The sequence below is a fragment of the Somniosus microcephalus genome, chromosome 17 (assembly GCF_052327205.1).
Source record: "Somniosus microcephalus isolate GS21.2 chromosome 17, FLI_Smic_1.0, whole genome shotgun sequence".
Lineage (NCBI taxonomy): Eukaryota > Metazoa > Chordata > Chondrichthyes > Squaliformes > Somniosidae > Somniosus > Somniosus microcephalus.
This window is the reverse complement of record NC_141003.1, coordinates 18,401,642-18,426,424: the sequence shown is the minus strand read 5'-3', so window position 1 is coordinate 18,426,424 and position 24,783 is coordinate 18,401,642.

Sequence of the window (24,783 nt, the reverse complement as noted above, 5' to 3'; positions counted from 1 at the left end):
GGGGGTTCCAGTGAGATCGGGGGTGAGGCCGGGGGTGCTGGGAAGGCCCAAGGTGGGGGTGGGGTTGCAATCCTGCTCCTCCCAGCCAACAAGCAGCTCTAGAAGTAGCAGATCTTTAATATTTACCTTGCCAGTCACGCCTCCCGTCTTGGGGACACCCCTGACGTTCAGTCAATTCTACGTTGCAGCGCCGATGATGTCATGGGGGCTGCTACTTTTGAATGCTGACTAGGCCCCCGCCTGCCTTTTGCAGGAGCCTCATCGATGGCCTGATTTGGGGGCAGTAAAAATTTAAGCGTCCGGGAAGGCGGCAGGTTGATGTCGGGAAGTAGAATTTTTACATTTTATCCCATCCCATGCACAATTTCCACTGGGCAGGGCTGGGTGGTGAGGGATATAATCGGGGCCAGAGTGTTTCCTGCAGGGATCAGGCATTGGGAATTATAGGAAACGCTTTGATATCCGGCACCGACGGGACCGGTGTGTTGCCGATTGATCAAAAATTCCGGATGAGGGAGAGGGTTATCTACCGAGGCTATTTTTAACAAAGAAAAATAAAAAAATCAAGAAATGTGCAGTATACAGTAATTGGGTACTCACCTACAGAATGTTGTGTTAAATGGATGGTGGGAGATGCTTGATTAAGTACAGTACTGCCAGTTGAGGGTAATGCAATTCAATGACTACCAGCAGCGTGGGAGACACACAGTACCCCTGTAAAATGGCAGATCAGAAGAGACTACCGGCAGCGCGGGAGAGTCAGACTCCTGTTACAGGGGTATTGAGGAGTTCCGACTTCCGACAGCACCAAGAAGCCGAGTAGTGGCAGTTTGGAGAACTACCCCCACTGACTAACTCGGGAGACTCGGACTCGGCAACATTGCCGGCTATTGAGGTGTTTTTTTCGGAGTGAGAATTTTGCCGGTTAAGAGAATTCCAGATATTTAGGTGCCGTTTAAACGAGAGTTTCCTGTAGCGTGCACGCAGCCGATGATTGTCTCAACGTGCGTTCCAAGGGGCCTGGGCTCGGCATCTGAAGCCCGCCATCAGAACATCTGCCCTTAATATAACATGTAATGGTCACATAACCATTAATGTCACCGCCAATGCTCAGAGTTGGTTCTTTTTGCGGACAGTTTGAGCAGGCTCAAATACGATTTAGATTAGTTGACGATCAAATGCCTTTGGGGTGTCTTTGGAAAAGGGAAGAAAAAAAAATAGAATTTAAACTTAATTATGCATGAGCTCCCTGAGTATTGATTGCACAAACAGACTTCCATTTATTATAAAGAGTTGGGTTTCAGATTCAGAGACTGTCCTAAATCTTGGATGTTCAGAAAAAGCCATAAAACTGGCACTGATCCCACGAAAAAAAGCACTCAAGCCTCTCTGTAATGCGAGGAAATGTAAATACATTCCCCTAACCAGAACACTAGGAAACAAAGGTACTTAATCATCAGGATATTACCTCCCTTGGGGCATATAGTATATTATGGGCATGGATACACCCTACACCAAACCTCAAAGGACTCAGATAAAGGCCGTTACTACATTACCACAGGCTGAGATGTCTATGAATAGACTGCCAGCTATAAATTAAAATGTAATTAAAATATAAGAAAGACTTGTATTTATATAGCACCTTTCAAGGCCTCAGGACATCCCAAAGCGCTTTGCAGCCAATGTATATATAATAATGTAGGAAATGCAGCAGTCAATTTGCACCCAGCAAGGTCCCACAAACATTATAACCAGATACAAAAAGAAAATGCTGCAGATGCTGGAAATCTGAAATAAAAACAGAAAATGCTGGAGATACTCAGCAGGTCAGGCAGCATCTGTGAAGAGAGAAACAGAGTCTACGTTTCAGATCGATGACCTTTCGTCAGACGAAAATATCAGTAGTGCGGCACTCACCGGAGCCGTCCTGCACATGCCCAATCCTCATGCCATTTTAACAGGCACGTTTAGGGCAGCGTGTGAGGTCCTCTCCCCCGGCCAGCCGAGGGCCTCATTGACGTTCAAAAGTCGGGGACTGGTGACATCATTCAGACCCTGACCACAATTTAACCGGCAGCAGAGAGGTCAGCACCTGGTGCCGGCCTAACCAGGGAAGCCCGGAGCCGAGGAGACAGCAGCCTCAGAAGAGGGTCGAAAAGATTCGTTATTTTAATTTTAACAGTTTTCTTGACGGCCGGGAGGACCATGAGTCCCTGGCTGCGGCCTACTGCCACGTTCACCCGACTCCTGCCTGTTAGCCTGATGCCATTGACGCCGGGTTCAGGTGGGTGTTGGGCCTGGTCTATTTAAATGAGGCCCAGGTATTAAAATGGTCCCTGGCCAATGTTCCCTCTAATCTATTTTTAGGCCACACCGCCCCTTTAACGGCTGCGCAGCCCATTCAAAATTTTGTGCGGCACGTTTTTTACCCTTTACATATGCCGCTGAGCCGGCTACGTGGGGCCTCCAGACGCTGCACAGCTTAAAGGGAACTTTGTCCCCAGCCTCACTTCGGTGAGCTGGAGTGCTGACTTAGGGACACGTTGGCCCCACACTCACCACTCTGCCCGAGTTAAAATCAGGGCTTCCATCTCCCAAAAGATCCAACATCATTTCGAAGTAAAGGTTATGCACGTGACGCTGTGCCCACTTTGCCTGTCTAGCTACCTACCAACTTTCCAACTGCTTTCCAAATGCCTTGTCTCCTGGCCACCTTGATTGTCCTCTTGGGTTCTTTCTCTTTCTTTATGCAACCAGTCCATTAATGGCCCAGCTGCTCAGGATTAATTAGGAAGGCAAATGGAATGTTGGCCTTTATTGCAAGGGGGATGGAGTATAAAAGTCGGGAAGTCTTGCTACAACTGTACAGGGCATTGGTGCGACCACACCTGGAGTACTGGTCTCCTTATTTAAGGAGGGATATACTTGCATTGGAGGCGGTTCAGAGAAGGTTCATGAGGTTGATTCCTGAGATGAAAGGGTTGTCTTATGAAGAAAGGTTGAGCAGGTTGGGCCTATACTCATTGGAGTTTAAAAGAATGAGAGGGGATCTTATTGAAACATATAGGCCCAGAAATTCGGGTCGGAGGCTTCCCGCGGGTGTAAGCCCCCGACCTGCACTTACCTTGCACGCCGGCCGTTGAGCTGTGGGCCCCCGTGGAATTCCGATCCGGGGCCTGGCCCAGCTGCCGGCGCGCAGTGCTTGCGTATCCCAGGGGCGCAGTTAGTTCGATGCGTCCCCTGGGATCATGTGGGCCATGGGGAGCCAATCGGAGCTCCATTCATAAGTCTGACAGGAAGTGCTGTCAAGACTTACAAATACTACATCCCCAAAATAGCACTAAATCTTCAAATAATTTTTTTTTTAAATCACATTTTTTAAATAAACTATAAATTACATGAAATAACTATTTTAAACAATAATTTAAATTTTTGAAAAAAATAATGTTATTCCCTAATGGGGCTAAAAATAAACTTGCCTTGCTTTAAAGTATTTAAAAATAATAAACCTGTGGAAAAAATGTTTTAATTTTAATTAATTCACCACTTACCTTGTAAAAAGCAGGCCTTACGCCTGCTTTTTACATTTCTAAATTCTGCAGGCTTACGTTCCTGGGAAAACCTGTAAAAAAGACCGAAGTTCGATGCGCACGCGCAGCCCCTCCTGTGCACGCATTCGACCTCTGAACCCCTTCGTTCATAGGAACAGAAGTGCCGGTTTCCCGCGCATGCGCAGTGCATGCAGGAAACCGGCACTTCCATTGGGCTTACGGGTGAGTACCCCGTGCGTACTCACTCGTGGAGACCCGAATTTCTGGGCCATAAGGTTTTGAGGGGGCTTGACAGGGTAGAGGATGTTTCCCCTCGTGGGGGAATCTAGAACTAGGGGGCATAGTGGGAATAAGGGCACATTTAAAACGGAGATGAGGAGGAATTTCTTCTCTCAGGAGGGTCGTGAATCTTTGGCATTCTCTATCCCAGAGAGCTGTGGAGGCTGAGTCATTGAATATATTTAAGGTGCAGATAGACAGATTTTTGAACTACAGGGGAGTCAAGGGTTATGGGGATCGGGCAGGAAAGTGGAGTTGAGGCCAAGATCAGATCAGCCGTGATCTTATTGAATGGCGGAGTAGGCTCGAGGGGCCGAATGGCCTATTCCTGCTCTTACGTCTTATGTTCAGCTGCCATTAGAGGGAAGTGTGACAAGGCAGCCTTGGATTGTTTGCTGTACAGGGCCATGCTATTGCATCGTTACAGAGATTCCACATTTCTTTTAAATGCAGCAACACTTCTTTTTGTGCATCTCCACCTTTTTTTTAGTGGCTTTCCAACAGCTACCACTTAAAGAGAGCACTTCTGCAGAAACCAGTGGCTCGCTTGATCCCAATTGCTTCCATTAATTAAAAACTTCAGAGCGCAGGAGGAACCTTTACTGAAAGACGTGTTTCCCTTTAAATGACCATTCCCATTAAGAAGCTTCCCTGTTATTTTGGTAATGGCCCGGAGCAGAAAGGGTAAAAAAAAAACATGTGTTTAATGGGAGAGGTAATGTTTAATAAGCAGCTAAATGGCGCAGGACCAAAAATAGTGTGTTTCGGACAAGGAACAGCTCCCAGATGATAAACTGAAGATGAACATCCTGTTTCTGTCCTCGGGCCCAGAGAGAAAATACAGAGAAATTTATGCTGATCCTCAGTCCGTGGATCTTTTGTATTTTGTCCCTCCTCCTGTTCAAAGGTCAATTGCAGGACATATCGACACACAGCTTCATTTGACACTGTTGCTGCATCCAGCAAATTAGATGCCTCAGCTAGCGTTGGTTCTCATTGATCCATTTCTCTGCTTGACTGCCCAGCCGCACACTGTTAAAGGAAGCTAACTGGCATCGATCAATGCCGTTACCATAGCAACACTGTTCTGCACAAAGGCAGCACCAAATAGCATTTTAATTTTTAGCAGAATTTACAGACAATCAAACGCTAATGCCCTTGTTTTAAAGTCAGCTCAGCGCGATAATGTTTTCTCATAATAATTCTTTATAATCGTTACGTCAGAGAATGTTTTATTTTTTAATAAAGCCTCTCTTTCCTCTCTCGCTCTCAATCTGCTCTGCTGTCACAGCCTCCTGGTCCTGTCACGTGCAACAAAATGGCCTGACTGAAATTTGAGGTCCAATTTTAATTGGGGGGCAGGAATCAGGGGGCCAATGTGGGCAACGGACAATCCGATCCCACCCACATCTTCCAGAACACGGGGCCTTGGAGATTTTAACACCCCGGCCTCATTTGCACGTTCCGATAATGATCCCGCCAAAATCCGGAGGGGATAACATCAACGCTGGCGGGTGGGAGTCAAAGACCATGGGGGTTTGGGGGGGGGGGCAGTGGTAGGTGCAGGTCAGGCTGCTGCCCGGGACCCACAGAAATGGTTCCCAGCCAGATAAGTATGGATTGGTGGGTGGGAGAGGCGGGTGAGGCCTCGATCGGGAGGTAAGTCCTCAATCGGGGAAAAGGGCAAACCTGGAGCAGGGGAGGCCCACGGCATCCTGGTGTCCATTTGACCCTGAAATGAGCTACCGACCACATAGCCGCAGCATAACAAAGACCGCCTACATCCACCTCCGTAACATCGCCCGTCTCCGCCCTTGCCTCAGCTCATCCACTGCTCAAACCCTCATCCATGCCTTTGTTACCTCTAGACTTGACTATTCCAATGCACTCCTGGCTGGCCTCCCACTTTCTACCCTACGTAAACTTGAGAGACATACATATCTCGGCTACCCGTGTCCTAACTCGCACCAAGTCCCGTTCGCTCATCACCCCTGTGCTCGCTGACCTACACTGGCTCCTGGTTAAGCAGCGCCTCGATTTCAAAATTTTCATCCTTGCTTTCAAATCCTTCCATGGCCTCCCCCCTCCCTATCTCTGTAATCTCCTCCAGCCCCACAACCCCCCAAGATATCTGCGCTCCTCTAATTCTGCCCTCTTGAGCATCCCTGATTATAATCGCTCAACCATTGGCGGCCGTGCCTTCTGTTGCCTAGGCCCTAAGCTCTGGAATTCCCTGCCTAAACCTGTCCGCCTCTCTACCTCTCTTTCCTCCTTTAAGATGCTCCTTAAAACCTACCTCTTTGACCTCACCCGCCCTAATTTATCCTTATGTGGATTGGTGTCAAATTTTTGTCTTAAAATACTCCTGTGCAGCGCCTTGGGATGTTTTACTATGTTAAAGGCGCTATATAAATACAAGTTGTTGTTGTGAGACGAGGGGAAGCTCTGCTGCTCCTCCTGGAACAGAAGAAAACTTTAACAAGTAAAAAACACACCTACCTGGGCCTGCTGTCACCAGGAACATCCCTGCTTTCGCTGGTGGGCCGGAGACCGTGGGCGCCTTAGTCGGATCCATGGGTAAAAAAGACCTGAGTGTCCTGATGACATCATCATGATGCGACTGTGCCATTTAAATCAAGCCCCAGCTCCTCTGGGGCAGGCGGGCGGCCCTTCCCGTGCCTGAATGCGAACTAGCAAAAATGCTTGAGGGCAGGAACGCGTCTGGAATGCGGCGGGATTGCCCCCACCACCCGGATATCTTACCCCACATGCCCGCTCCGTCCCTGCCTGGTGGGAATGGTTCAAATCGTCCCTCTGATGTCCTAAGTGCAGAAGTCAACAATAATAAGAAAATATCGGTGGTGGTGATAGAACCCAGAAAATAATGGGAAAGGATGGAAACATTTTATAAAAATGAAATGTAGCTGGAAGTGTGTGCCAGTGTGAGCCACACTCAGTGAGCCTCAGACAACAACACACAACTCCGATTTCGTCTTGTGATTCATGACATCGTACAAACTCTTGAAATGTTTTAGTCCTGAAGCATTGATTCAGAGAGAGCATGACTGAGAGAGAGAGAGACAGACAGGACCAGATTAAGCACAGAGAAAGCAAGACAGGCAGAGAGAAACATAGAGAAACAGAGAGACCGAGGAGAAAGAAAGAGAGACAGAAAGAAAAATGGAGAGAGATAAAGCCACAATGCGAGAGATAGATAGAGACAGAGAGGCTGAGAAACAGAGAAAAAGAGACAGATACAAAGGGAAGAGATAAGGAGACAGAGAGAGAGAGAAATAAAATGAGTAATAGTGAGAGGGAGAGAGTCCAGCTGGGTGGTCGCCTGGTTCCATTCTTATCTATCTAGTCGTAGCCAGAGAATCACCTGCAATGGATTCTCTTCTCGCTCCTGCATGGTTACCTCTGGAGTCCCCCAGGGATCTATCCTTGGCCCCCTCCTATTTCTCATCTACATGAGAACGCAATAGATTAATACAGCTATTCCAGTACAACTACAACACTGGCGTCTACCCAACAATGTAAAAAACTGCCCAGGTGTGTCCTATCCACAAAAAGCAGGACAAATGCAATCCAAAAAGTTACCACCCCATCAGTCTACTCTCAATCATTAGCAAAGTGATGGAAGGTGTCGTCGGCAGTGCTATCAAGCAGCACTTACTCACCAATAATCTGCTCACCAATGCTCAGTTTGGGATCCGCCAGGACCACTCGGCTCCCGACCTCATTACAGCCTTAGTCCAAACATGGACAAAAGAGCTGAATTCCAGAGGTGAGGTGAGAGTGACTGCCCTTGACGTCAAGGCAGCATTTGACCGAGTGTGGCATCAAGGAGCCCTAGTATAATTAAAGTCAATGGGAATCAGGGGGAAAACTCTCAACTGGCTGGAGTCATACCTAGCACAAAGGAAGATGGTTGTGGTTGTTGGAGGTCAATCACCACAACCCAAGGACATCACTGCAGGAGTTCCTCAGGGCAGTGTCCTTGGCCCAGCCATCTTCAGCTGCTTCATCAATGACCTTCCCTCCATCATAAGGCCAGAACTGGGGATGTTCGCTGATTATTGAACAGTGTTCAGTTCCTGGACGACATTCAGGCTCAGGCTGATAAGTGGCAAGTAACACAAGTGCCAGGCAATGACTAGCAGCAACAAGCAAGCGTCTAACCACCGCCCCTTGACATTCAACGGTATTACCATCGACAAATCCTCCATCAACATCCTGGGGGTCACCATTGACCAGAAACTTAACTGGACCAGTCACATAAATACTGTGGCAACAAAAGCAGGTCAGAGGCTGAGTATTCTGCGATAAGTGTCTCACCTCCTGACTCCCCAAAGCCTTTCCACCATCTACAAGGCTCAAGTCAGGAGTGTGATGGAATACTCTCCACTTGCCTGGATGAGTGCAGCTCCGAAAATTCTCAAGAAGCTCGACACCATCCAGGTCAAAGCAGACCCCTTGATTGGCACCCCATCCACCACCTTAAGCATTCACTCCCTCCACCACCGGCGTACCGTGGCTGCAGTGTGTACCCTCTGCAAGATGCACTGCAGCAACTCGCCAAAGCTTCTTCAGCAGCACCTCCCAAACCCGCGACCTCTTCCACCTAGTAGGACAAGGGCAGCAGGCGCATGGGAACACCATCAACTCCAAGTTCCCCTCCAAGTCACACACCATCCTGACTTGGAAGTATATCGCCGATCCTTCATTGCCGCTGGGTCAAAATCCAGGAACTCCCTCCCTAACAGCACTGTGAGAGTACCTTCACCACACGGACTGCAGCGGTTCAAGAAGGCGGTCCACCACCACCTTCTCAAAGGCAACTAGGGATGGGCAATAAATGCTGGATTGTCTTGGCTACAGAAAATGCTGTTTATAGTTGTGTGCTCGGAGCCTTTCCTGCACTACATGCTAATGCTATTTCAAGATGACTCACGGACATTAAACCTATTATTTTGGCAGCTGCGAGCCAGAATGACTGGCTTTCAATCTGCAAAATAGGTAAACAAAAAAGAGGCCATTTTAATAACTGCATTTATATTAATAAAAAGGTAGATGAGTCATTTCAATCCATACTTGCACACTCCCTAGAATTCAGCTTAAGAGCAGAATGAGCCGAAAGAAGGAAGGTCCCCTTTCTCAGCTGTAGGGTGTGCTGAGTCAGAAAGAATGCAAGACTTGCATTTCTATAGCGCCTTTCACCACCTCAGGACATCCCGAAGCGCTTTACAGCCAATGAAGTACTTTTGAAGTGTAGTCACTGTTGTAATGTAGGAAACGTGGCAGCCAATTTGCGCACAGCAAGCTCCCACAAACAGCAATGAGATAAATGACCAGATCATCTGTGTTAGGTGTTGGTTGAGGGATAAATGTTGACCAGGACACCGGGGAGAACTCCCCTGCTCTTCTTCGAATAGTGCCATTGGATCTCATACATCCGTCTGAGAAGGAAGAGGGGACCTGAGTTTAACATCGCATCTGAAAGGCAGCATTTCTGACAGTGCAGCACTTCCTCAGTACTGCACTGGATTGTCAGCCTAGACTATGTGTTCATGTCTCGGGAGTGGGGCTTGAACCTTCTGACTCAGAGGCAAAAGTGCTACCACTGAACGACCGCTGGCACCTTAATTATCCTTTTCCTCTTATTTGTTTATAACTGTAATTTACTGCCAACGGACCTGGTTTATGCCACGAGGCACCAAGCTTTTGTTAAAAGTCAACACAAAAAATCTGGTTCAGCTCTCAAAATACATATGGGAACAATTTGTCAAATTAACAAACTAACTCGGTGGATGGAGTCTTCGAATATTGAAAAAGAGCATTCATTTTAACACCGCGAGCAACTCAGTATAAAAGACACACTTAAAACTGATTAGTGGCCTAGACCAATTGAGGTAGTGGAACGGAGTGTGGGTTTTTAGACCAGATTTCTCTTTAATACATCAGCTATTAATGGGGAACATTACTTCACTTGATTATTGCGTTTTTCTGTTATCCATATCCTACACTCACCAATGCGACCACAAATGTATTTTGGTGAATTGGAAGTATCAAACGTACACAACACAAAACAAATGTGAAAAGCTTTATATTTTGAAAAGAACTGACTCAGAGTTCGGCCCTATTCATCAATCAGCACCGTAAGTCAACTGTTACATGTTCTGTGCCTGCCTTAGATATTCTTTCGGGTTTCCTACATTACAACTACTGGAAGCAGAGGGTAATGGTTGATGGGTGTTTTTGTGACTGGAAGGCTGTTTCCAGTGGGGTTCCGCAGGGCTCAGTACTAGGTCCCTTGCTTTTTGTGGTATATATCAATGATCCAGACTTGAATATAGGGGGTATGATTAAGAAGTTTGCAGATGATACTAAAATCGGCTGTGTGGTTGATACTGAAGAAGGAAGATGTAGACTGCAGGAAGATATCAATAAACTGGTCAGGTGGGCAGAACAGTGGCAAATGGAATTCAATCCGGAGAAGTGTGAGCTAATGCATTTGGGGAGGGCTAACAAGGAAAGGGAATACATATTAAGTGGTAGGACACTGAGTAGTGTAGAGGAACAAAGGGACCTTGGAGTGCATGTCCACAGATCCCTGAAGGTAGCAGGCCAGGTAGATAAGGTGGTTAAGAAGGCATACGGAATGCGTGCCTTTATTAGCCGTGGCATAGAATACAAGAGCAGGGGGGTTATGCTTCAACTGTATAAAACACTAGTTAAGCCTCAGCTAGAGTACTGCGTGCAGTTCTGGTCACCACATTACAGGAAAGATGTGATTGCACTAGAGAGGGTACAGAGGAGATTTACAAGGATGTTGCCGGGAGTAGAGAATCTTAGCTATGAGGAAAGACTGGGTAGGCTGGGTTTATTTTCCTTGGAACAGAGGAGGCTGAGGGGAGACCTTATTGAGGTGTATAAAATTATGAGGGGCCTAGATAACATCGATAGAAAGGACCTATTTCCCTTAGCAGAGGGGTCAAAAACCAGGGGGCACAGATTTAAGGTAATTGGTGGAAGGTTTAGAGGGAAAATTTCTTCACCTAGAGGGTGGTGGGGGTCTGGAACTCACTGCCTGAAAGAGTGGTAGAGGCAGAAACCCTCACCACATTTAAAAAGCACTTGGATGTGCACTTGGGATGCTGTAACCTGCAGGGCTACGGACCAAGAGCTGGGAACTGGGATTAGGCTGGACAGATCTTTGTTGGCCGGGGCGGACACAATGGGCCGAAATGGCCTCCTTCCGTGCAGTAACTTTCTATGATTCTACAACAGTGACTACACTTCAAAAAGTACTTCGTTGACTGTAAAGTGCTTTGGGACGTCCGGTGGTCATGACAGGCGCTATATAAATGCAAACCTTTCTTTTCTTTATGGTGGGGCTGGTCTCTGTCAGAAATGGTCTGAATGTCTTATCTTTTTTTTCGTTCTCAGGATGTGTGTGTCGCTGGCAAGGCCGGCATTTATTGTTCATTCCTTGCTGCCCTGAGAAGGTGGTGCTGGGCCTTCTTCCTGAACCAACTTTTGATAAAACTGAGTAGCTTGGTATGCCACTTCAGAGGGCAGCTAAGAGTCAAACACGTTGGAGTCACATATAGGCCAGACCAGGTAAGGACGGCCGGTGTCTTTCCCAAAAAGACATCAGTGAACCAATTGGGTTTTTACGACAATCCAACAGCTTCAAGTCACTTTTACTGATGCTAGCTTTTTATTCCCATATTTTGTTTTTTTAACTGAATTCAAATTCATAAACTGCCACAGTGGGGTTTAAACTCATGTTCTCTGGATTATTAGTGCACGTCTCGGGATTACTAGTCCAGTAACAAAACCACTGTTCAGGAGTGTGCCCGCACTGCCCAATATCTAACTATAGGATAGCGCAACCCAGAGGTGTAAGAATGGGGACTCCCCTTGTGATTTGAACTGGACAATGTGATTTTCACATGCATGTCTCCAAGCTTTTGAAGGCAGACTTACATAGAATTACATAGAATTAACAGCATTGGAACAGGCCAAGTTTTCTTAAAGACACACACACCTCCAGCTTTCTTAAACGAACACACACCTCCAACATTCTTAAAGACACACAAAGCTCCAACATTCTTAAAGGCACACACACCTCCAACATTCTTAAAGACACACAAAGCTCCAACATTCTTAAAGACACACAAAGCTCCAACATTCTTAAAGGCACACACACCTCCAACATTCCTAAAGGCACACACACCTCCAACATTCTTCAAGACAAACACACCTCCAACATTCTTAAAGTCACACACATCTCCAACATTCTTAAAGACACACACACCTCCGACATTCTTAAAGATACATGCAGCTCCAACCTTTTTGTTAAACCGCATAAGTGACTTAATCCATGCAGGTACAATGCTGGTTTTGTACTCAAGCACTGATATTCTGCAGAAGAAAGTAACATAAAAACTGAAATGCTCACACGGGCAGCTGGGCTGCAATATTTCTCGTGCAGTATTCCAATATAATAACAGTGCTGAAAACCCTATTCATTGCAGAGACAGCTGGCGAGTATTTGAAATCCAATGTTACACAGACCTTGCTGTCGTATAAGCGAGTGACGCGATTCAGCAGCTGGAAAAGCTGATGGTTTGGAAAGGCCAGAAGCGAACAGCTGCAGATTCAACCATGACATTGTTTAAGCATCTCCTGGATTGCACAACCCAGTGACACTGTGTGGGAAAGAGATGAGCAGAACAGCGTGTTCATCAGAATCGGTTGTGCGTCGCACTCGAACTTTAGCCCTTGCGAGCAGTCGGTGCTGAAACGCAAGTGGCAATTCTGGATTAGTACCCGAAAATAGTCAACGGGGAACAAAACCCCGCCTCTAATTGAATTCAATAACTGCAGAATTGCGATTGGAAAAATAATATTTTAATTACACGACAAGGTCTGCGTCGACACAGAGAACGCTGTCACGAGCTTCCAGTACTCGTCAGTGAGGGAACCTGCAATCTGGCCCTCTCAGATGTGGTGATGCTCACAGGGAGTACCAGTCGGGAAATCGGGGTGGGGGGGGGGACGGGATTTTCCATCGATTACTCGTGATCCTGTCCCCTGCGAGCACCATCGCCAATAGCTAACCGCCGGAAAAGTGATTTCACTCAGCTTTTAAAGGTCCAAGAGGAACCTTCCTTTTACGTGATGGCAATTATTTTCCACAGGCCTGTGGCGGCGCGTGCCCTCAGTCGCTGTGTGCGGTGATACCGTGACAGAGTTCGAGAAGACTCCCACTGCTCTGTACTTCTTGCCAAATCATGAGGCGGGAATGCCGCCACTCAGCCTAAAGCCCCACCCCTCAGAATGTATACACTGAAGTCATTTAAGTTATATAGAACAGCAACTTTGCAGCAGTACACAAATTCCCTGACATCTTGTCAAAAGCAATGGAGCGCAAAGCTAACTGCAAAAGTTTTCATCGGTATATTCATTGGAAGAGACAGGTACAGGGGATTGTGGGCCCATTAGAGGCGGATGCAGACAAGACTTTAAGGGTTGATAAGAAAATGGCAGATTTGTTAAATGAGTACTTCAGGAAACCAGGCCAAGGGATCGCCTGCTAGGCCAAGCAAAGAAGGCAAGTAACTCAGCTGAATGTGGAGCCGGGAGGAGCAGGAGTGCTACACCCGACCCCACATTAAAGAACCGCTCCCCCACCCCCGACATCGCCACAGCACCCAGCCCCCAACCGCTTTGCCGCCCCCCCCCCCACAAATCGCCGCCTAACCGGGTCCCGACCCCCATCCCACCCTCCGATCTCCTGAACCCGACCCTTGATCTCCCTCCCATGACCCCCCCCTCCCCGATGCACAGCCCCATGATCCCCAGGCCCGCAATTCCTGGACCCCCGAATCCCCCTGATATTCCAGCTCTGACTCCCAATCACTCCCCAATCTCCTAGCCCCGACCCCTGATCTTCCTCCCCTGATCCCCCCCGCCCACCCCAATCCCTGGCTCCCTGATCCGTGGCCCTGTTGTAGTGTATGTAACGTTCCACCTTTAAGAGAACTATTTTAAGGGTTGCACTACTTTATCTTGGCTACTGTATACTGTAATACCGGTGGTGACCACACCGGTATATAAGTGCTGTGTAAGGATTTATTGGGCAGATTCGCCCTGACCTTCGAATAGTAAAGTCCTGTTAAAGTTACTCTTGTAGTCTGTGTATTAATTCACCATATAACCCACAGACTTTACAGTGGCGACGAGTTCGATCTTACCCTGCGGCAGCGATACATCCAAAGCAGTTAACGAGCGTCAAGAGGAGGCACCCGCCCTCGTCATTCTGCTGAGAGAAGACTCGAGTCTGCAGAGCAAGGAAGAAGGAAGAATTCAGACACGAAGCCTTCCATCAGCAACAGGCAGTGATCGTCCCTTCTGCCACGGTGGTGAGTGAGCCGATCAGCCACGAGAAGCAAGTCGGCCACGTTGACTGTGAGTAGGGGGAAAATTAAAAAAAAAGAACGGAGGAAGGGCGGTGAACTCGACCACGGTCGGGGGGGAAAGGAGCCGGACAGAAGTCGGGCCCAGAGGCGCTGAGACTGGGGCAGCGTGGGGCACGGAAGCCGCGGTGCAAGCGGGAACGCAGCCGGTGTGAGAGACCGGGCTACAAGCAGGCTGGGAGATGCAACAGCGTCGTGAGACAGCTCGACCGCGACCGGCGAAAGGCCGGGCAGCTACCGAGGCCGCGAGGCGCTGCGACCGGGATCGTAAGGCGCGGGAAGAAATAAAAATAAGAAACCGCGGAGAACTCAGCCGCAGCCGGGGGAGGAAAGGACCGGACTGCGAGAGGGCTGGGAGGCGCGATTGGAAGCCGCTGAGGGAGAGACAGAGCCCGAGCGAGCGGGAGAGACAGAGCCGAGCAAGGGAGACCGAGGAGATTCAGCCAGTGGCTGGAACTGTTCGCCGTCAACGGGTTGTCCCCAGCGCCGGTTGCCCTGCCGAGAAAAGGGAACAAAGAACGCACTGAAGCCGGCGCGCAGGCTGCGAACCCCGAAAGCCAGCGGTCGTCGCCCGAGGGAAAAGCTTACCCCTCCCGCCAGTAGGCGGAGAAGAAGACAGGAGCGGGAAACCGCCATTTTGAAAGTGGGCGGGGAAGAAGACAAGCGCGGGAAACCGCCATTTTTGGAAAAAAAAAGTTAAAGAAAAATTTCGTTGTTGGTTCTCAGGAAGATTGTGAAGATGCCTAAGCGTGGCAACATCAACGAATTCGATTCTGATGTGGAAGATTGGACCACGTATGTAGAACGCATCGAGATATATTGTAAGGTCAATAAGATAGCAAATTATGATAAAGCTCCAACCTTACTAAACTCAATGGGTGCGAAGACATACGGGTTATTGAAGCATCTTCTATCACCAGCTAAACCGGCGGATCAGTCTTTCACTAATATTGTTGCTGTCCTGAAGGATCATGTGAACCCCACACCGCTGATGTTAGCGGAACGAGCTAAATTTTACGGGAGAACGCAACTAAAGGAGGAAAGCAACGCGGAGTACCTGGTTGAACTGCGTAGGCTAGCAAAATACTGTCAGTTTGGGGTAAATCTGACAGAGGCACTGAGAGACAAGTTCGTGTGCGGGATGTCGAAGGAAGGAACACAAAAGCGACTGCTCGAAGAGAACGATCTTACACTTGATAAGGCTGTCCTTATTGCAGCATCGCACAAAGCCGCAGCGAGAGGCACGGCGGAAATGCAGCTGAAGACAGCGGTACTCAGTGTGGATCAAATGACTTCGGGTACAACGAAATGTTACCGTTGTGGGAAGACAACACACGACCAGAACCAATGCTGGTTTAAAAACCAGGAATGTAGAAAATGTGGCAAACTTGGTCACATAGCTAAAGTATGCCGGTCAGGAAAGAAGACCAGCAACAATAAGTCACCGCAGAAGAAGTACAGAAAGGTACATAAGGTGACTGTGAAGAGTCCAGATGAACTGAATTCGGATTCAGACCCCAACAGCAAGGAACTGGGTAGTCTGAGGATTCACAATGTGAGTAAAGAAGCTGACCGACAAACTATCTGGGTCACACTGCAGATTGCAAAAGTCCAAGTGAAGATGGAAGTGGACACCGGATCGGCGTTGACGGTCATGAATAAACAAGATTACAAAAAGTTATTCAAACATATTCCCCTACGGGATACGGAGATAGTATTGCATACATACACGGGGCATAAAGTATACCCCATCGGAAAGATAAAAGTCAAGGTGAGACACAAGGGCAAAGATCACCAAGGAATGGACTTATATGTACTACCCGAGGGAGGTCCACCACTTCTGGGACGGGAGTGGATCAGGAAAATAAAGATAGACTGGCACTCACTAAACACAATGACGGTAGATTTCGGAAAGAAAGATGTCAAACCTGAACGGTTGTCCAGAATATTGGACGAGGCTAAAGAGGTATTCCAGCAGGGACTGGGAACACTGAGAGGAATTAAGGCAAAAATCAAGATTGCAGAACATGCAAGCCCAAAATTTTTCAAAGCCAGATCGGTACCTTACGCGATACGACCTGCTGTGGAGGCAGAACTGGAAGAGCTTGAACGTGCAGGGGTACTGTCGAAGGTGGACTGGAGTGAGTGGGCCATGCCCATTGTTCCCGTCATGAAGTCTTCATCAAGTAACAAGCCAGGGGGACCGGGGAAGGTCCGCATCTGCGGAGACTTCAAGATCACAGTTAATCCGGTGCTTCACACGGTACAATACCCGCTTCCGCGGATTGAGGATATCTTTGCTTCATTGTCTGGCGGGAAACACTTCACCAAGATAGACCTGGCACAAGCATATTTACAGATGGAGGTCGAGGAAGAGTCACGCCAGTATCTCACAATCAACACGCACAGAGGCTTGTATCGATATAATAGACTGGTTTTTGGAGTAGCTTCGGCTCCAGCAATTTGGCAGAGGGCCATGGAGCAGGTCTTACAGGGTATTCCAAGCACTCAGTGTTACTTGGACGATATCCTGATTACGGGAGAAGACGAGGAGGAACACCTCACAAATTTGAAACTGGTGCTCACCAGGTTGAAGGAATATGGCCTTCGAGTTAATCGCCAGAAATGTGAGTTCTTCCAGAAACGGATCTCGTACTGCGGTCGTGTCATTGACCAAGAGGGGCTGCACAAGTCACCTGACAAGATCGAAGCGGTCGTGAAGGCCCCCGCTCCAGAAAATGTATCACAGTTGAGGTCGTTTCTGGGGTTGATTAATTATTACCATAAGTTTCTGCCAAATCTATCCACGGTGCTGCACCCGCTGAATGCTCTGTTGCGGAAAGAAGTACCATGGAAGTGGAGCGAGGACTGTAAGAAGGCCTTTCGCAGAAGCAAGGCGTTGATTACCTCTGAGGAAGTGTTGGCTCACTTCAACCCAACGCTACCTCTTCGTCTAGCTTGTGATGCTTCCCCTTATGGTATTGGAGCTGTACTCTCACACAAGTTACCAAATGGCTCGGAAAGGCCAGTTGCATTTGCGTCCCGATCATTGACCTCCGCTGAGCGAAATTATGCTCAGATAGATAGGGAGGCTCTCAGCCTTGTGTGGGGAGTAAAGAAATTCAATCATTACCTGCAGGGCAAGAAGTTTACATTGCTGACAGACCACCAGCCGTTGGTGTCCATATTCAACCCTAACAAGGCCGTTTCCACTATGACAGCACAAAGGCTACAGAGGTGGTCCGTTCTACTAGGGGCACACCAATATGACATCGAATACAAAAGGTCCAAACAGCATGGAAATGCTGATGGGTTATCGCGCCTACCGTTGCCAGTGGAAGAAGAGGCGACTACAGTGGACCCAGTGGAGATGTTCCACTCAACCATAATGGAATGTCTACCAGTAACAAATTCCATGATCGAAAAGGAAACAAGAAATGACCCGACTCTCTCACGAGTCTACGATTTAATGGTGGAGGGATGGCCAGTACATGGCGAACCAATGCTGCCAGCATTTTCGCACAGAAGAGAACAGCTGTCAGTGTGCCGAGGAACCTTGATGTGTGGATCTAGAGTGGTGATTCCACCCAAACTCCAGCAGAAAGTACTAAAGGAGCTTCACGAGGGGCATCTGGGTGGAGTGAAAATGAAGAACCTAGCCAGAGCGTTTGTGTGGTGGCCAGGTATTGATGGAGACATCGAAGAAATAACCAAGAGCTGTCTAGGATGCCAGAAGGTCCAAAACGCGCCACCACAAGCTCCTCTGCATCCATGGGAGTGGCCCTCATCTCCATGGCAAAGGGTACATATCGACTTTGCTGGTCCATTTATGGACTCAATGTTTTTAATCGCGGTGGATGCACACTCCAAGTGGCCGGAGGTAATAAAAATGTCCTCCACCACCACGGAAAAAACCATCACAGTATTAAGGACCATATTTGCCAGGAATGGGCTGCCGGAACAGATCTGTTCTGATAATGGACCGCAATTTGTGTCCGAAGAATTCAGGAAGTTCTTAAAAAGCAATGGGGTCAAGCACTATACGTCCACCCCATACCATCCCGCCACCAATGGATTAGCTGAAAGGTTTGTCCAGACCTTCAAGAAGGCCATAAAGGCCATGGGTAATGAAGACATAAATCTACAACATAAGGTAGATAACTTCTTGTTGGCGTACAGGAATGCAACACATGCGGTCACAAACCAAACTCCCGCCATGATGTTTTTCAATAGAAGAATAAGATGCCGGCTGGATTTGATTAAGCCAAACGTCAGAAGGGACGTAGAGAACCGGCAATTTCAAGGCATGAATGAAAGGCCAACTAGATCCTTTCAGATAGGTCAACAAGTTTTGGCCCGGGACTACCGTACCGAGAAATGGCAGCCGGGAACTATTGGAAAAAGGCTAGGACCGTTGATGTATACCGTGGGCATTGGTGAAAGCATAATAAGGCGCCATGTTGACCAGATCATAGAATCATCCACAAAGGCCCAACCTACTCCACAACTCTATACGTCTAATGTTGAAGCAGAGATACCCAGAGCATCTACCTCCGATCCGGTAATACTGGAATCCGATGAACCTGAAACGGTCCTTCAAGCCGAATCGACCTTGCCAGAAGAACCTACTACACCACCGAAAATGACTACACCACCGAGGCGTTATCCGGACAGAGTCCGGAAGCCTCCAGAGAGACTGAATCTGTGAACTGTTTCACATAAAGTTGTATATATGTTAAGATGTTATATTAATGGGAATATGTATATGTTGTTAACCTAAAAAGGGAGGATTGTAGTGTATGTAACGTTCCACCTTTAAGAGAACTATTTTAAGGGTTGCACTACTTTATCTTGGCTACTGTATACTGTAATACCGGTGGTGACCACACCGGTATATAAGTGCTGTGTAAGGATTTATTGGGCAGATTCGCCCTGACCTTCGAATAGTAAAGTCCTGTTAAAGTTACTCTTGTGGTCTGTGTATTAATTCACCATATAACCCATAGACTTTACACTGTGATCCCTGACCTTGATCCCCGGACCCCCCCCCCCCCATCCACGGACTCGCAATTCCCAGACCCACGATCCCTGGTCTGCCGATTCCGTGATTCCTGGACCTGCCCCCTGCCCTGGCCCCAATCCCGGACCTAACCCCCAGACCCACGATCCCTGGTCTGCCGATTCCGTGATTCCCAGACCTGCCCCCTGCCCTGGCCCCAATCCCGGACCTGACCCCCCAGGCCCACATACCTGAGGCCTGCTGCGACACTAGCAGCGGCCTGATCTTGCACTGCCCTTCGCCAGCCGCTCTGATGCAGCACAGGCTCCATTATAATGAGGCCCGAGGCCCAATATCGAGTTCTCTTTGAGGGGTGAAAGGGCAAATCAGAACATAGAATGCACGAAAACCTGGAATGAGAAAAGGCCGTTCAGCCCTTCATGTCTGTTCCTTTCAAAGCCGATGTAAAATCTGCCCTATCACGATTCTAAATCATTTATTGAAATATGGAAATTACAAAACAGAAGGAGCCCATTTGGGTCACTACTCCTGTGTTGGTGCAAGCTCTTCAATGGGAGCTACCTACTTAATCCCATCTTCCTGCAGAGAAGGTTAAGGGGAGAGTTAACAGAGGTTTTCAAAATTTTGAAGGTTTTAGATAGAGCAGATGGGGAGAAACTGTTTCAACTCGCAGGATGGTCGGTAACCAGAGGACTCAGATTTAAGATAATTGGCAAAAGAACCAGAGGGGAGGTGAGGAGAACTTCTTTTTACGCAGCGAGTTGTCGTGACCTGGAATGCACTGCAGATTCAACAATAAGTTTCAAATGGAAATTGGAGAAATACTTGAAATGGAAAGGGCAGGGGAGTGGACTAATTGGACAGTTCTTTCAAAGAGCCAGCACAGGCGCGATGGGCCGAATGGCCTTCTTTTGTGTTGTATCATTCTATGATTCTATGATATTTATCTAATTCCCTTTTGAATGTCTCCGCCTCAATAGTCACTTGTGATAAAGCATGCCATGTTCTAATAACCTGTGATGTGAAAAACTTTCTCCTAACCTCCCCCTTCATTCTTCTGGGGATAATGCTAAGCCTATTCCACCTTTGTTAGCGGTTCACCCAACTATCGGAAACTTTCATCATCTTGAGAACCTCTATTAGATCTCTGCTTCGCCTCCTCTGTTCGAGTGACAGAAAAAAAAAACAATTGTTGGAGCTCATCTGAGGGAAAGTTCTGGAAGATTTCTCCCTGATCCCAAATATAGTTGAGCCACATTCTCCAATATTGACCTAAACTTTCACTGCAGTATTCAAAGCAGTTGTTGCCACAAATGCTATCTCTGTGGGCCCAGCAGCAGATGATGATTCCATTCCAAGGAGTATTTGATTATCTCTGGCTCTGTTTATTCCAATGACCTTCAACCCTTAATACAAAAGCAAAATACTGCGGACGCTGGAAATCTGAAATAAAAACAGAAAATGCTGGAAACACTCAGCAGGCCAGGCAGCATCCATGGAGAGAGAAACAGAGTTAACGTTTCAGGTCGATGACCCTTCATCAGAACTGGAAAAAGTTAGAGATGTAACAGGTTTTAAGCAAGTGCAGGGGCAGGGAAAGGGGGGAGGGGAGGAAAGAACAAAAGGGAAAGTCTGTGATCGGATGGAAGGCAGGAGAGATTAAATGAGACAAGGGATGATTCATGGTGCAAGTCAAAAGGGAGTGATAATGGGACAAGAAAAGAAACAAAAGATGGGTCTAGAGGAGTTGAAAATGACAACAGCAGAATTATTACCAATAGCTGCTGTCCGAAAAAATGGGAGCAGTGGTTATGATCTGAAATTGTTGAATTCCCTGTTGAGTCCGGAAGGCTGTAAAGTGCCTAATCAAAAGATGAGGTGCTGTTCCTCGAACTTCCGTTGAGCTTCATTAGAACAGTGTAGGAGGTCAGAGTGGGAGTGGGGTGGAGAAATAAAATGGCAAGCAACCGGAAGCTCAGGATCACGCATGCGGACTGAACAGAGGTGCTCAACTAAGCGATCACTCAATCTGCATTTGGTCTCCCCAGTGTAGAGGAGACCACATCGTGAGCAACGAATACAGTAGATGAAATTGAAAGAAGTACAAGTAAATCGCTGTTTCTTTTCCTGATTAAGAATTTGAGGTTCCTCCTTCTGAATTTTTGACCTTTGCTAGCATTCTCTGCCAATTTTCTTCCCCTGCTCCTCTACTGAAAGCACAGACTCCTTGCTGAGGTACAGATCCAGGGGCATCGGTGAGCCCACATTAACTCACCTATGTGCCTCATTATTCGTGTGCGAGTGCCAGCGTGTATCTCAGACGCAGTGACATCACACAGCCGAGCTCGGTCCTGTCCTCACTGGGCATCGGCACTTCCAGCAGAAGGTCCTGGACAGCGGCCAGGAGTGGGAACCCTGGCTGATGTACCCCACCCTAACCCAGGAGAATTAATCATACGGCTGATAGGAGCTAACTCAAGACAGAAAGCATGAACCTTCCTCAGCCTGGATCAGGTACTCATCTGCTAAGTCCACTGCGCCATCGAGGGAGTCCCTGGGGCCATTAACATTAGCCAGCTTAGCCACATGACATACTGATGATAGGATTATTTACAATAATGATTATCCATTTGGCTTGGAAAAGCCCCAGCCCAATTCTATACAGCTGGCAGCTCACTGGGTGATTGTCCTTCGAGTGAGGAATGTTTATTTTATTGATTTTTTAAAAAATTCTACTAATGTTAATTCCTCTTTCGCTTCATACCAGATATATTTCCAGCTGTTTCAAATGCAGACACACATATTCTTCACGCTCAGTCGAACAGTTTGTAGTTGCGCTGATGAAGAAACATTTCCTACCATAATAAGAATTAGAATCACCTTGAAAGGTCTCAGAGGAATTGCCTTTATTTTAAAGTTGCTTTGTCATCAGCTACTTCTGTCTTAAGAGCACAAAATTACTGATGTGAGCAAACTGCAAGTTTGCTGCAATCTCGTTCAGTAATACTGTTTTGGAATACAGGAAACTCTTTTTTATCTGGCACCGACGGGACCGGCGTGGTGTCGGTTTATCAAAAAGTCCAGATTACAGAGAGGTACAGTAAAAGGTACGAGAGCCCCATACACGGCCACAGATCCAGGCATCCCTGTTGCATGGCAACAGGTGCAGGAACCCCGACCACAGACAAAGCATCCCTGTTGCACAGCAACAGGTGCAGGAACCCCGGTTACACGGCCACAGATCCAGGAACAGCCACTAATATGAAGTAAAACTTACCTGAACCTACTCCTGAATTTTGCCGGTTAATGGAGATTTCTGGTTATTTAGGTGCCAGTAAATCAAGAGTTTCCTGTACTGTAAAGAAAGTTGGAGCGTTTGAGCTCCTCAGAAATAGCATCATCGAAAGGATCACTGAGGACTGATGTGAAGCTGGATACTGTACAGCAGGTGATCCAACTGCGATCCTAGTGCTACAAATGACCCCGGCAATCCAGCCCCGAAGCCCAGGTAACTTAGTCCTATTTACATTTCTATTCTTCGTTCAGTGGTTTATCCTCTTTGGATTTGTGAGGGCCAGGAGGTTTGGAAAGGGCTCTTTTAGCACTGTTTTTTTCACTTCACTGGAAACTGGTTTAACGGGTGGCCAATATCACACGTTTTACACTATCGGCCAAAGTCAAAATTACGCCCAGGGAGTCAAGACCAAGTGTAGTCTTCAAGTGAAGTGGAGTTAGAGTGTAGAAGATAATTGAACCAGGAGGCACGTAACATTTTTTTAAGTCATACATTTTATCCTTATTTTGTATAATACTTTGATTTGATATTATTTATAGTTAAATAGCACAACATGACGATTTAGGAAGAAAAAAAGTAAAGTTGGTTGGAGCATAAAAGTATTTCTGCAGTACAGACTGAGGAGCTCGGAGACATAAAACAGAGGTGCAGCAGCACCAGTACTGGCAGGAGGGTGTCATTGCACTGTGACAAGGTTACATAGACAATTCCCATTATAAATGCGGACATATGAATTTATAATAGAGGCTAATCCCGGCATAATATTTTAAATATATTATCAGTTACATTCTTATGAAGTATTAAGCTTGTTACACAAATTTCATTTTTAGCAAACAGTATTTGCAATATTCTTTGTCTGTCATTGCTGCTGGTTCTTTATTTATGGTTACAGTGTAAAGTATTAAATATTCCCTCCTAACCTTTCACATCATGTGGTCTTTTGATGTTAAAGACTCATGCGTGCCTAAATTTGGGTTGGATTCTTTCACGAATCAGCAATGATAAAGGCAACAGAGATCAATGATTGTACTAAATGTTTGGCAAATTAATCCCTTAGGTGTCTCATGCCTGGCAGTCGGAGATGGGGAGATGGGGGCCTCCCAGCTGTTGGACATCCTGGAGAGATGTATGTTGGAGTTAAGGGTTAACAGTTGAACTTCTTTGTGTCTTAAAGCAACAGGCTTTCCGATATAAACAGGATGATATTGAAGTGTCGTGAGGAGAAGGCATTGACTATCTTCTGATATGTAAAGTGCTTGTGTAAGGGAATAAGTGTTAGTAATAACATCACCCATGAGTGGTTAATGGGTAATAAAATTAGCGCGTCCATTTGCTAAAGATAACAGCAGATAAAGAAAGTTTTGTTTAAAGGATGTGGTTATGAGGTAAACAATTGCAAACTGTTTACACAGATGGTCTGCTTTCAAAGGATTTGGGAAATAGATACATAATTTTGACATTTTCCTTTGACGTAATCAAAATATGGTGTATAAAGGAGCATGGTTTTCAACAGTTTGTCAGAGTGTGCTCGAAAGACACAGAAACCGAATATCCACTCTTTGTAGGCAGTTAAGAGTGATCACCTTTACTGTGGTTCAATAAAGTCTGCTCCGTATACTCCACTACAAAGTCCCGTGCTTACTCGAAATGTATTGTTGTGAACCAGTGGAGAAAGGAGGTTGCTTAACACCAGCTACCTGGTGATGCAATTAAATATCAGACAGCCACATGGCATACAACACGCAGTCATGTTGACTTGGTGTCAATAGCGAGTGAAATATGATCATGTTCATAATGATAACTTCCAACATTCTTACCTTGGCAGAACTCATTCATGTCTTTTATCTCCCACAGGGCCATCACATGTTCAGCAGGAGTTGGTCGAGGTGGCTGCCACCAACCCCTCAGAGGAGCTCAATGCCTCTGGGGGTGCACCATCACAGGATTCATGCAGACCATGCACCAACTCAGATACTCGCACCTCAGTGGCAGTAGTTAGAGGGATAGTTGGGTTTTCACCTGGTGGCTCACACTTCACAAGTGAGCAAGAGCCGATAGTGGAGTGAGGGACAGCAGTAGAGAGTCTGCATCGGAGGGCGCAGCCTTCTTCAAACTCTGCTCAGCTGGGCACAGATGCTGTACCCCGGGGGC